We start from the raw sequence: 11,761 nt of genomic DNA, 5'->3' as shown, positions 1-11,761 counted from the left end.
CTGTGTTCTACTATGGTGCTTTTAGTGTCTCCGCATACCGCAGCACGCGACATAGCTTTGCAGACGATAAGTACAACCGTTTCAGAGAGAAGAGCGGCCAATGTGACGATCTGGCTTTAAGTCGATTCGATAGCAAATGACGAAAACGGACGGATTTCTCAGGTTTTTACTACATATGAACACTTTTCACATTCTCCCGTGCAACGCGGCTTCTAGTCCTCCTTTCATGCAAAATCTTAAGTTCCTAGCTCATGTCCAAGGCACCAAAGAAGGGTAAAAAGTCAATAATCTTTAACTAAAACTTGAATTGTACAACTTCTTACTGGCTATTACATCAATTTAGAAGCTTCATCTGTGTTCTACTATGGTGCTTTTAGTGTCTCCGCATACCGCAGCACGCGACATAGCTTTGCAGACGATAAGTACAACCGTTTCAGAGAGAAGAGCGGCCAATGTGACGATCTGGCTTTAAGTCGATTCGATAACGAATGACGAACACGGACGGATTTCTTAGGTTTTTACTACATATGAACAGTTTTCACATTCTCCCGTGCAACGCGGCTACTAGTCCTCCTTTCATGCAAAATGTTAAGTTATTAGCTCATTTCCAAGACACCAAAGCCAGCTAAAAAGTCAATAATCGATAACTAAAACTTGAATTGTACTACTTCTTACTGGCTATTACATCAACTTAGAAGCTTCATCTGTGTTCTACTACGGTGCTTTTAGTGTCTCCGCATCCCGCAACACGCGACATAGCTTTGCAGATGGTAAGTACAAACGTTTCAGAGAGAAGAGCGGCCAATGTGACGATCTGGCTTTAAGTCGATTCGATAACGAATGACGAACATGGACGGATATCTCAGGATTTTACTACATATGAACACTTTTCACATTCTCCCGTTCAACGCGGCCGTTAGTCCTCATTTCATGCAAAATCTTAAGTTCCTAGCTCATATCGAAGGCAACAAAGAAGGGTAAAAAAACAACAATCGATACCTAAAACTTGAATTGAACTACTTCTTACTGGTTATTACATCAACTTAGAAGCTTCATCTGTGTTCTACTATGGACCTTCTAGTGTCTCCGCATACCGCAGCATGCGACATAGCTTTGCAGTCGATAAATGTAACCGTTTCAGACAGAAGAGCGCCCAATGTGACAATCTGCCTTTAAGTCGATTCGATAACAAATGACGAAAACGGACGGATTTCTCAGGTTTTTACTACATATGAACACTTTTCACTATCTCCCGTTCAACGCGGCCGCTAGTCCTCATTTCATGCAAAATCTTAAGTTCCTAGCTCATGTCGAAGGCAACAAAGAAGGGTAAAAAAAAACAATCGATACCTAAAACTTAAAATTGTACTACTTCTTACTGGCTATTACATCGACTTAGGAGCTTCAACTGTGTTCTGCTATGATGCTTTTAGTGTCTCCGCATACCGCAGCACGCGACATAGCTTTGCAGACGATAAGTACAACCGTTTCAGAGAGAAGAGCGGCCAATGTGACGATCTGGCTTTAAGTCGATTCGATAACAAAAGACGAACATGGACGGATATCTCAGGAGTTTACTACATATAAACACTTTTCACATTCTCCCGTGCAACGCGGCCACTAGTCCTCCTTTCATGCAAAATCTTAAGTTCCTTGCTCATGTCGAAGGCAACAAAGAAGGGTAAAAACTCAGTAATAGATACCTAAAACTTGAATTGAACTACTTCTTACTAGCTATTACATCAACTTAGAAGCTTCATCTGTGTTCTACTATGGTGCTTCTAGTGTCTCCGCATACCGCAGCATGCGACATAGCTTTGCAGACGATAAGTGTAACCGTTTCAGACAGAAGAGCGCCGAATGTGACAATCTGGCTTGAAGTCGATTCGATAACAATTGACGAAAACAGGCGGATTTCTCAGGTTTTTACTACATATGAACACTTTTAACATTCTCCCGTGCAACGCGGCTGCTAGTCCTCCTTTCATGCAAAATGTTAAGTTCATAGCTCATTTCCAAGGCACCAAAGCCAGCTAAAAAGTCAATAATCGATAACTAAAACTTGAATTGTACTACTTCTTACTGGCTATTACATCAACTTTGAAGCTTCATCTGTGTTCTACTACGGTGCTTTTAGTGTCTCCGCATACCGCAACACGCGACGTAGCTTTGCAGACGACAAGTACAACCGTTTCAGAGAGAAGAGCGCCCAATGTGACGATCTGGCTTTAAGTCGATTCGATAACGAATGACGAACACGGACGGATTTCTCAGGTTTTTACTACATATGAACACTTTTCACATTCTCAAGTGCAACGCGGCAGCTAGTCCTCCTTTCATGCAAAATCTTAAGTTCGTAGCTCATGTCGAAGGCACCAAAGAAGGGTAAAAAGTCAATAATAGATACCTAAAACTTGAATTGAACTACTCCTTACTGGCTATTACATCAACTTAGAAGCTACATCTGTGTTCTACTACGGTGCTTTTAGTGTCTCCGCATACCGCAACACGCGACGTAGCTTTGCAGACGACAAGTACAACCGTTTCAGAGAGAAGAGCGGCCAATGTGACGATCTGGCTTTAAGTCGATTCGATAACAAATGACGAAAACGGACGGATTTCTCAGGTTTTTACTATATATGAACACTTTTCATATTCTCCCGTGCAACGCGGCTGCTAGTCCTCCTATCATGCATAATCTTAAGTTCCTAGCTCATGTCCAAGGCACCAAAGCCAGCTAAAAAGTCAATAATCGATAACTTAAACTTGAATTGTATACATCTTACTGGCTATTACATCTACTTAGAAGCTTCATCTGTGTTCTACTGTGGTGCTTTTAGTGTCTCCGCATACCGCAGCACGCGACATAGCTTTGCAGACGATAAGTACAACCGTTTCAAAGTGACGAGCGGCTAATTTGAAGATCTGGCTTTAAGTCGATTCGATAACAAATGACGAACGCGGACGGATTTCTCAGGTTTTTACTACATATGAACACTTTTCAAATTCTCCGGAGCAACTCGGCTGCTAGTCCTCCTTTCATGCAAAACGTTAAGGTCCTAGCTAATGTCCAAGGCATCGAAGCCAGCTAAAAAGTTAATAATCGATAAATAAGACTAGAATTGTACTACTTCTTACTGGCTATTACATCAACTTAGAAGCTTCATCTGTGTTCTACTATGGTGCTTCTAGTGTCTCCGCATACCGCAGCACGCGACATAGCTTTGTAGACGATAAATGAAACCGTTTCAGACAGAAGAGCGGCCAATGTGTCAATCTGGCTTTAAGTCGATTCGATAACAAATGACGAAAACGGACGGATTTCTCAGGTTTCTACAACATATAAAAACTTTTCACATTCTCCCGTGCAACGCGGCTGCTAGTCCTCATTTCATGTAAAATCTTAAGTTCCTAGCTCATATCCAAGGCACCAAAGAAGGGTAAATAGTCAATAATCGATACCTAAAACTTCAATTGTACTACGTCTTACTGGCTATTAGAGCAACTTAGAAGCTTCATCTGTGTTCTACTATGGTGCTTTTAGTGTCTCCGCATACCGCAGCACGCGACATAGCTTTGCAGACGATAAGTACAACCGTTTCAGAGAGAAGAGCGGCCAATGTGACGATCTGGCTTTAAGTCGATTCGATAGCAAATGACGAAAACCATCGGATTTCTCAGGTTTTTACTACATATGAACACTTTTCACATTCTCCCGTGCAACGCGGCCGCTAGTCCTCTTTTCATGCAAAATCTTAAGTTCCTAGCTCATGTCGAAGGCAACAAAGAATGGTAAAAAGTCAATAATAGATACCTAAAACTTGAATTGAACTACTTCTTACTGGCTATAACATCAACTTAGAAGCTTCATCTTTGTTCTACTATGGTGCTTCTAGTGTCTCCGCATGCCGCAGCATGCGACATGGCTTTGCAGACGATAAATGTATCCGTTGTAGACAGAAGAGCGCCCAATGTGACAATCTGCCTTTAAGTCGATTCGATAACAAATGACGAAAACGGGCGGATTTCTCAGGGTTTTACTACATATGAACACTTTTAACATTCGCCCGTGCAACGCGGCTGCTATTCCTCTTTTCATGCAAAATGTTAAGGTCCTAGCTCATGTCCAAGGCACCAAAGCCAGCTAAAATGTCAATAATCGATAACTAAAACTTGAATTGTACTACTTCTTACAGGCTATTACATCTTCTTAGAAGCTTCATCTGTGTTCTACTATGGTGCATTTAGTGTCTCCGCATACCGCAACACCCGACATAGCTTTGCAGACAATAAGTGCAACCGTTTCAGAGAGAAGAGCGGCCAATGTGACGATCTGGCTTTAAGTCGATTCCATAGCAAATGACGAAAACGGACGGATTTCTCAGGTTTTTACTACATATGAACACTTTTCATATTCTCTCGGGCAACGCGGCTGCTAGTCCTCCTTTCATGCAAAATCTTAAGTTCCTAGCTCATGTCCAGGGCACCAAAGAAGGTTAAAACCTCAATAATCCATAACTAAAACTTGAATAGTACTACTACTTACTGGCTACAACATCAATTTAGAAGCTTCATCTGTGTTCTACTATGGTGTTTTTAGTGTCTCCGCATACCGCAGCACGCGACATAGCTTTGCAGACGATAAGTACAGCCGTTTCAGAGAGAAGAGCGGCCAATGTGACGATCTGGCTTTAAGTCGATTCGATAACAAATGACGAAAACCGGCGGATTTCTCAGGTTTTTACTACATATGAACACTTTTCATATTCTCTCGGGCAACGCGGCTGCTAGTCCTTGTTTCATGCAAAATTTTAAGTTCCTAGCTCATGTCCAAGGCACCAAGGAAGGGTAAAAAGTCAATAATACATAACTAAAACTTGAATAGTACTACTACTTACTGTCTACTACATCAATTTAGAAGCTTCATCTGTGTTCTACTATGGTGTTTTTAGTGTCTCCGCATACCGCAGCACGCGACATAGCTTTGCAGACGATAAGTACAGCCGTTTCAGAGAGAAGAGCGGCCAATGTGACGATCTGGCTTTAAGTCGATTCGATAACAAATGACGAAAACCATCGGATTTCTCAGGTTTTTACTACATATGAACACTTTTCACATTCTCCCGTGCAACGCGGCCGCTAGTCCTCTTTTCATGCAAAATCTTAAGTTCCTAGCTCATGTCGAAGGCAACAAAGAATGGTAAAAAGTCAATAATAGATACCTAAAACTTGAATTGAACTACTTCTTACTGGCTATAACATCAACTTAGAAGCTTCATCTTTGTTCTACTATGGTGCTTCTAGTGTCTCCGCATGCCGCAGCATGCGACATGGCTTTGCAGACGATAAATGTATCCGTTGTAGACAGAAGAGCGCCCAATGTGACAATCTGCCTTTAAGTCGATTCGATAACAAATGACGAAAACGGGCGGATTTCTCAGGGTTTTACTACATATGAACACTTTTAACATTCGCCCGTGCAACGCGGCTGCTATTCCTCTTTTCATGCAAAATGTTAAGGTCCTAGCTCATGTCCAAGGCACCAAAGCCAGCTAAAATGTCAATAATCGATAACTAAAACTTGAATTGTACTACTTCTTACAGGCTATTACATCTTCTTAGAAGCTTCATCTGTGTTCTACTATGGTGCATTTAGTGTCTCCGCATACCGCAACACCCGACATAGCTTTGCAGACAATAAGTGCAACCGTTTCAGAGAGAAGAGCGGCCAATGTGACGATCTGGCTTTAAGTCGATTCCATAGCAAATGACGAAAACGGACGGATTTCTCAGGTTTTTACTACATATGAACACTTTTCATATTCTCTCGGGCAACGCGGCTGCTAGTCCTCCTTTCATGCAAAATCTTAAGTTCCTAGCTCATGTCCAGGGCACCAAAGAAGGTTAAAAACTCAATAATCCATAACTAAAACTTGAATAGTACTACTACTTACTGGCTACAACATCAATTTAGAAGCTTCATCTGTGTTCTACTATGGTGTTTTTAGTGTCTCCGCATACCGCAGCACGCGACATAGCTTTGCAGACGATAAGTACAGCCGTTTCAGAGAGAAGAGCGGCCAATGTGACGATCTGGCTTTAAGTCGATTCGATAACAAATGACGAAAACCGGCGGATTTCTCAGGTTTTTACTACATATGAACACTTTTCACATTCTCCCGTGCAACGCGGCCGCTAGTCCTCTTTTCATGCAAAATCTTAAGTTCCTAGCTCATGTCGAAAGCAACAAAGAAGGGTAAAAAGTCAATAATAGATACCTAAAACTTGAATTGAACTACTTCTTACTGGCTATAACATCAACTTAGAAGCTTCATCTTTGTTCTACTATGGTGCTTCTAGTGTCTCCGCATGCCGCAGCATGCTACATGGCTTTGCAAACGATAAATGTATCCGTTGTAGACAGAAGAGCGCCCAATGTGACAATCTGCCTTTAAATCGATTCGATAACAAATGACGAAAACGGGCGGATTTCTCAGGGTTTTACTACATATGAACACTTTTAAAATTCGCCCGTGCAACGCGGCTGCTATTCCTCTTTTCATGCAAAATGTTAAGGTCCTAGCTCATGTCCAAGGCACCAAAGCCAGCTAAAATGTCAATAATCCATAACTAAAACTTGAATTGTACTACTTCTTACTGGCTATTACATCAACTTAGAACCTACATCTGTGTTCTACTATGGTGCTTTTAGTGTGTCCGCATACCGTAGCACGCGACAAAGCTTTGCAGACTATAAGTACAGCCGTTTCAGAGAGAAGAGCGGCCAATGTGACGATCTGGCTTTAAGTCGATTCGATAACAAATGACGAACACGGAAGGATATCTGAGATTTTTACTATATATGAACACTTTTCACATTCTCCCGTGGAACGCGGCCCTTAGTCCTCCTTTCATGCAAAATCTTAAGTTCCTAGCTCATGTCCAGGGCACCAAAGAAGGTTAAAAACTCAATAATCCATAACTAAAACTTTAATTGTACTACATCTTACTGGCTATTAGATCAACTTAAAAGCTTCATCTTTGTTCTACTATGGTGCTTCTAGTGTCTCCGCATACCGCAGCATGCGACATAGCTTTGCAGACGATAAATGTAACCGTTTCAGACAGAAGAGCGCCCAATGTGACGATCTGCCTTTAAGTCGATTCGATAACAAATGACGAAAACGGACGGATTTCTCAGGTTTTTACTATATATGAACACTTTTCACATTCTCACGTGCAACTCCGCTCCTGGTCCTCCTTTCATCCAGAACGTTAAGGTCCTAGCTCATGTCCAACGCACCAAACCAGCTAAAAAGTCAATAATCGATATCTAAAACTTGAATTGCACTACTTCTTACTGGCTATTACATCAACTTAGAAGCTTCATCTGCGTTCTACTGTGGTGCTTCCAGTGTCTCCGCATACCGCAGCACGCGACATAGCTTTGCAGACGATAAAGTTAACCGTTTCTGACAGAAGAGCGCCCAATGTGACGATCTGCCTTTAAGTCGATTCGATAACAAATGACGAAAACGGACGGATTTCTCAGGTTTTTACTGTATATGAACACTTTTCACATTCTCACGTGCAACTCCTCTCCTGGTCCTCCTTTCATCCAGAACGTTAAGGTCCTAGCTCATGTCCAACGCACCAAACCAGCTAAAAAGTCAATAATCGATATCTAAAACTTGAATTGCACTACTTCTTACTGGCTATTACATCAACTTAGAAGCTTCATCTGTGTTCTACTGTGGTGCTTCCAGTGTCTCCGCATACAGCAGCACGCGACATAGCTTTGCAGACGATAAAGTTAACCGTTTCTGACAGAAGAGCGGCCAATGTGACAATCTGGCTTTAAGTCGATTCATTAACAAATGACGAAAACGGACGGATTTTTCTGGTTTTTACTACATATGAACACTTTTCACATTCTCCCGGGCAACGCGGCTGCTAGTCCTCCTTTCATGCAAAATCTTAAGTTCTTAGCTCATGTCCAAGGCACCAAAGAACTGTAAAAAGTCAATTATCCATAGCTAAAACTTGAATTGTACTACTTCTTACTGGCTATTACATCAACTTAGGAGCTTCATCTGTGTTCTAGTATGGTGCTTTTAGTGTCTCCGCATACCGCAACACGCGACATAGCTTTGCAGACGATAAGTACAACCGTTTCAGAGAGAAGAGCGGCCAATGTGACGATATGGCTTTAAGTCGATTCCATAGCAAATGACGAAAACGGACGGATTTCTCAGGTTTTTACTACTTATGAACACTTTTCATATTCTCTCGGGCAACGCGGCTGCTAGTCCTTCTTTCATGCAAATTCTTAAGTTCCTAGCTAATGTCCAAGGCACCAAAGAAGGGTAAAAAATCAATAATCCATAACTAAAACTTGAGTTGTACTACTTCATACTGGCTATTATATCAACTTAGAACCTTCATCTGTGTTCTACTATGGTGCTTTTAGTGTCTCCGCATACCTCAGCACGCGACATAGCTTTGCAGACGATAAGTACAACTGTTTCAGAGAGAAGGGCGGCCAATGTGACGATCTGGCTTTAAGTCGATTCGATAGCAAACGACGAAAACGGACGGATTTCTCAGGTTTTTACTACATATGAACACGCTTCATATTCTCTCGTGCAACGCGGCTGCTAGTCCTCTTTTCATGCAAAATCTTAAGTTCCTAACTCATGTCCAAGCACCAAAGAAGGGTAAAAAGTAAATAATCCATAACTAAAACTTGAATTGTACTACTACTTACTGGCTATTACATCTATTTAGAAACTTCATCTGTGTTCTACTATGGTGTTTTTAGTGTCTCCGCATACCGCAACACACGACATAGCTTTGCATACGATAAGTACAGCCGTTTCAGAGAGAAGAGCGGTAAATGTGACGATCTGGCTTTAATTCGATTCGATAACAAATGACGAAAACGGGCTGATTTCTCAGGTTTTTACTACATATGCACACTTTTAACATTCTCCCGTGCTACGCGGCTGCTATTCCTCCTATCATGCAAAATGTTAAGGACCTAGCTCATGTCCAAGGCACCAAAGCCAGTTAAAAAGTCAATAATCGATAACTAAAACTTGAATTGTACTACTACTCACTGGCTATTAAATCAACTTAGAAGCTTCATCTGTGTTCTACTATGGTGCTTTTAGTGTCTCCGCATATCGCAACACGCGACATAGCTTTGCAGACGATAAGTGCAGCCGTTTCAGAGAGAAGAGCGGCCAATGTGACGATCTGGCTTTAAGTCGATTCGATAACAAATGACGAAAACCGGCGGATTTCTCAGGTTTTTACTACATATGAACACTTTTAACATACTTCCGTGCAACGCGGCTGCTGTTCCTCTTTTCATGCAAAATGTTAAGGTCCTAGCTCATGTCCAAGGCACCAAAGTCAGCTAAAAAGTCAATAATCGATAACTAAAACTTGAATTGTACTACTTCTTACTGGCTATTACATCAACTTAGAAGCTTCATCTGTGTTCTACTATGGTGCTTTTAGTGTCTCCGCATACCGCAGCACGCGACATAGCTTTGTAGACGATAAATGTAGCCGTTTCAGACAGAAGAGCGGCCAATGTGACAATCTGGCTTTAAGTCGATTCGATAACAAATGACGAAAACGGACGGATTTCTCAGTTTTTTACTACATATGAACTCTTTTCACATTCTCCCGGGCAACGCGGCTGCTTGTCCTTCTTTCATGCAAATTCTTAAGTTCCTAGCTCATGTCCAAGGCACCAAAGAATGGTAAAAAGTCAATAATCCATAACTAAAACTTGAGTTGTACTACTTCTTACTGGCTATTATATCAACTTATAACCTTCATCTGTGTTCTACTATGGTGCTTTTAGTGTCTCCGCATACCGCAGCACGCGACATAGCTTTGCAGACGATAAGTACAACTGTTTCAGAGAGAAGAGCGGCCAATGTGACGATCTGGCTTTAAGTCGATTCGATAGCAAACGGCGAAAACGGACGGATTTCTCAGGTTTTTACTACATATGAACACTCTTCATATTCTCTCGGGCAACGCGGCTGCTAGTCCTCTTTTCATGCAAAATCTTAAGCTCCTAGCTCATGTCCAAGCACCAAAGAAGGGTAAAAAGTAAATAATCCATAACTAAAACTTGAATTGTACTACTACTTACTGGCTATTACATCTATTTAGAAACTTCATCTGTGTTCTACTATGGTGTTTTTAGTGTCTCCGCATACCGCAGCACGCGACATAGCTTTGCATACGATAAGTACAGCCGTTTCAGAGAGAAGAGCGGTAAATGTGACGATCTGGCTTTAATACGATTCGATAACAAATGACGAAATCGGGCGGAATTCTCAGGTTTTTACTACATATGAACACTTTTAACATTCTCCCGTGCAACGCGGCTGCTATTCCTCCTATCATGCAAAATGTTAAGGACCTAGCTCATGTCCAAGGCACCAAAGCCAGATAAAAAGTCAATAATCGATAAGTAAAACTTGAATTGTACTACTACTTACTGGCTATTAAATCAACTTAGAAGCTTCATCTGTGTTCTACTATGGTGCTTTTAGTGTCTCCGCATAACGCAATACGCGACATAGCTTTGCAGACGATAAGTACAACCGATTCAGAGAGAAGAGCGGCCAATGTGACGATCTGGCTTTACGTCGATTCGATAACAAATGACGAACACGGACGGATTTCTCAGGTTTTTACTACATATGAACAGTTTTCACATTCTCACGTGCAACGCGGCTGCTAGTCCTCCTTTCATGCAAAATCTTAAGTTCCTAGCTCATGTCCAAGCACCAAAGAAGGTTGAAAAGTCAATAATCCATAACTAAAACTTGAATTGTACTACTACTTACTGGCTACTACATGAATTTAGAAGCTTCATCTGTGTTCTACTATGGCGTTTTTAGTGTCTCCGCATACCGCAGCACGCGACATAGCTTTGCAGACGATAAGTACAGCCGTTTCAGAGAGAAGAGCGGCCAATGTGACGATCTGGCTTTAAGTCGATTCGATAACAAATGACGAAAACCGGCGGATTTCTCAGGTTTTTACTACATATGAACACTTTTAACATTCTCCCGTGCAACGCGGCTGCTATTCCTCCTTTCATGCAAAATGTTAAGGTCCTAGCTCATGTCCAAGGCACCAAAGCCAGCTAAAAAGTCAATAATCGATAACTAAAACTTGAATTGTACTACTTCTTACTGGCTATTACATAAACTTAGAAGCTTCATCTGTGGTCTACTATGGGGCAGCTAAAAAGTCAATAATCGATAACTAAAACTTGAATTGTACTACTTCTTACTGGCTATTACATCAACTTAGAAGCTTCATCTGTGTTCTACTATGGGGCTTTTAGTGTCTCCGCATACCGCAACACGCGACATAGCTTTGCAGACGATAAGTACAACCGTTTCAGAGAGAAGAGCGGCCAATGTGACGATCTGGCTTTAAGGCGATTCGATAACAAATGACGAACACGGACGGATTTCTCAGGATTTTACTACATATGAACACTTTTCACATTCTCCCGTGCAACGCGGCCGCTAGTCCTCATTTCATGCAAAATCTTAAGTTCCTTGCTCATGGCCTGATACCCTCCCTGCCCTTTTATGTGATGATGTTGCTATGGCGGACCTCGTGTTGAGTTTTATTCGGGCAGTGGGTTTTTATCGTATGATTTGAGTGTTTGTCCTTTTATTTCCTGTATTGACTTGGGCCTTTGACCTGTGGTTTT

Source organism: Schistocerca gregaria, unplaced genomic scaffold (genome assembly GCF_023897955.1).
Source record: "Schistocerca gregaria isolate iqSchGreg1 unplaced genomic scaffold, iqSchGreg1.2 ptg000437l, whole genome shotgun sequence".
NCBI lineage: Eukaryota > Metazoa > Arthropoda > Insecta > Orthoptera > Acrididae > Schistocerca > Schistocerca gregaria.
The sequence above is the reverse complement of the archived record's forward strand: the minus strand, read 5'-3'. Positions refer to the sequence as shown.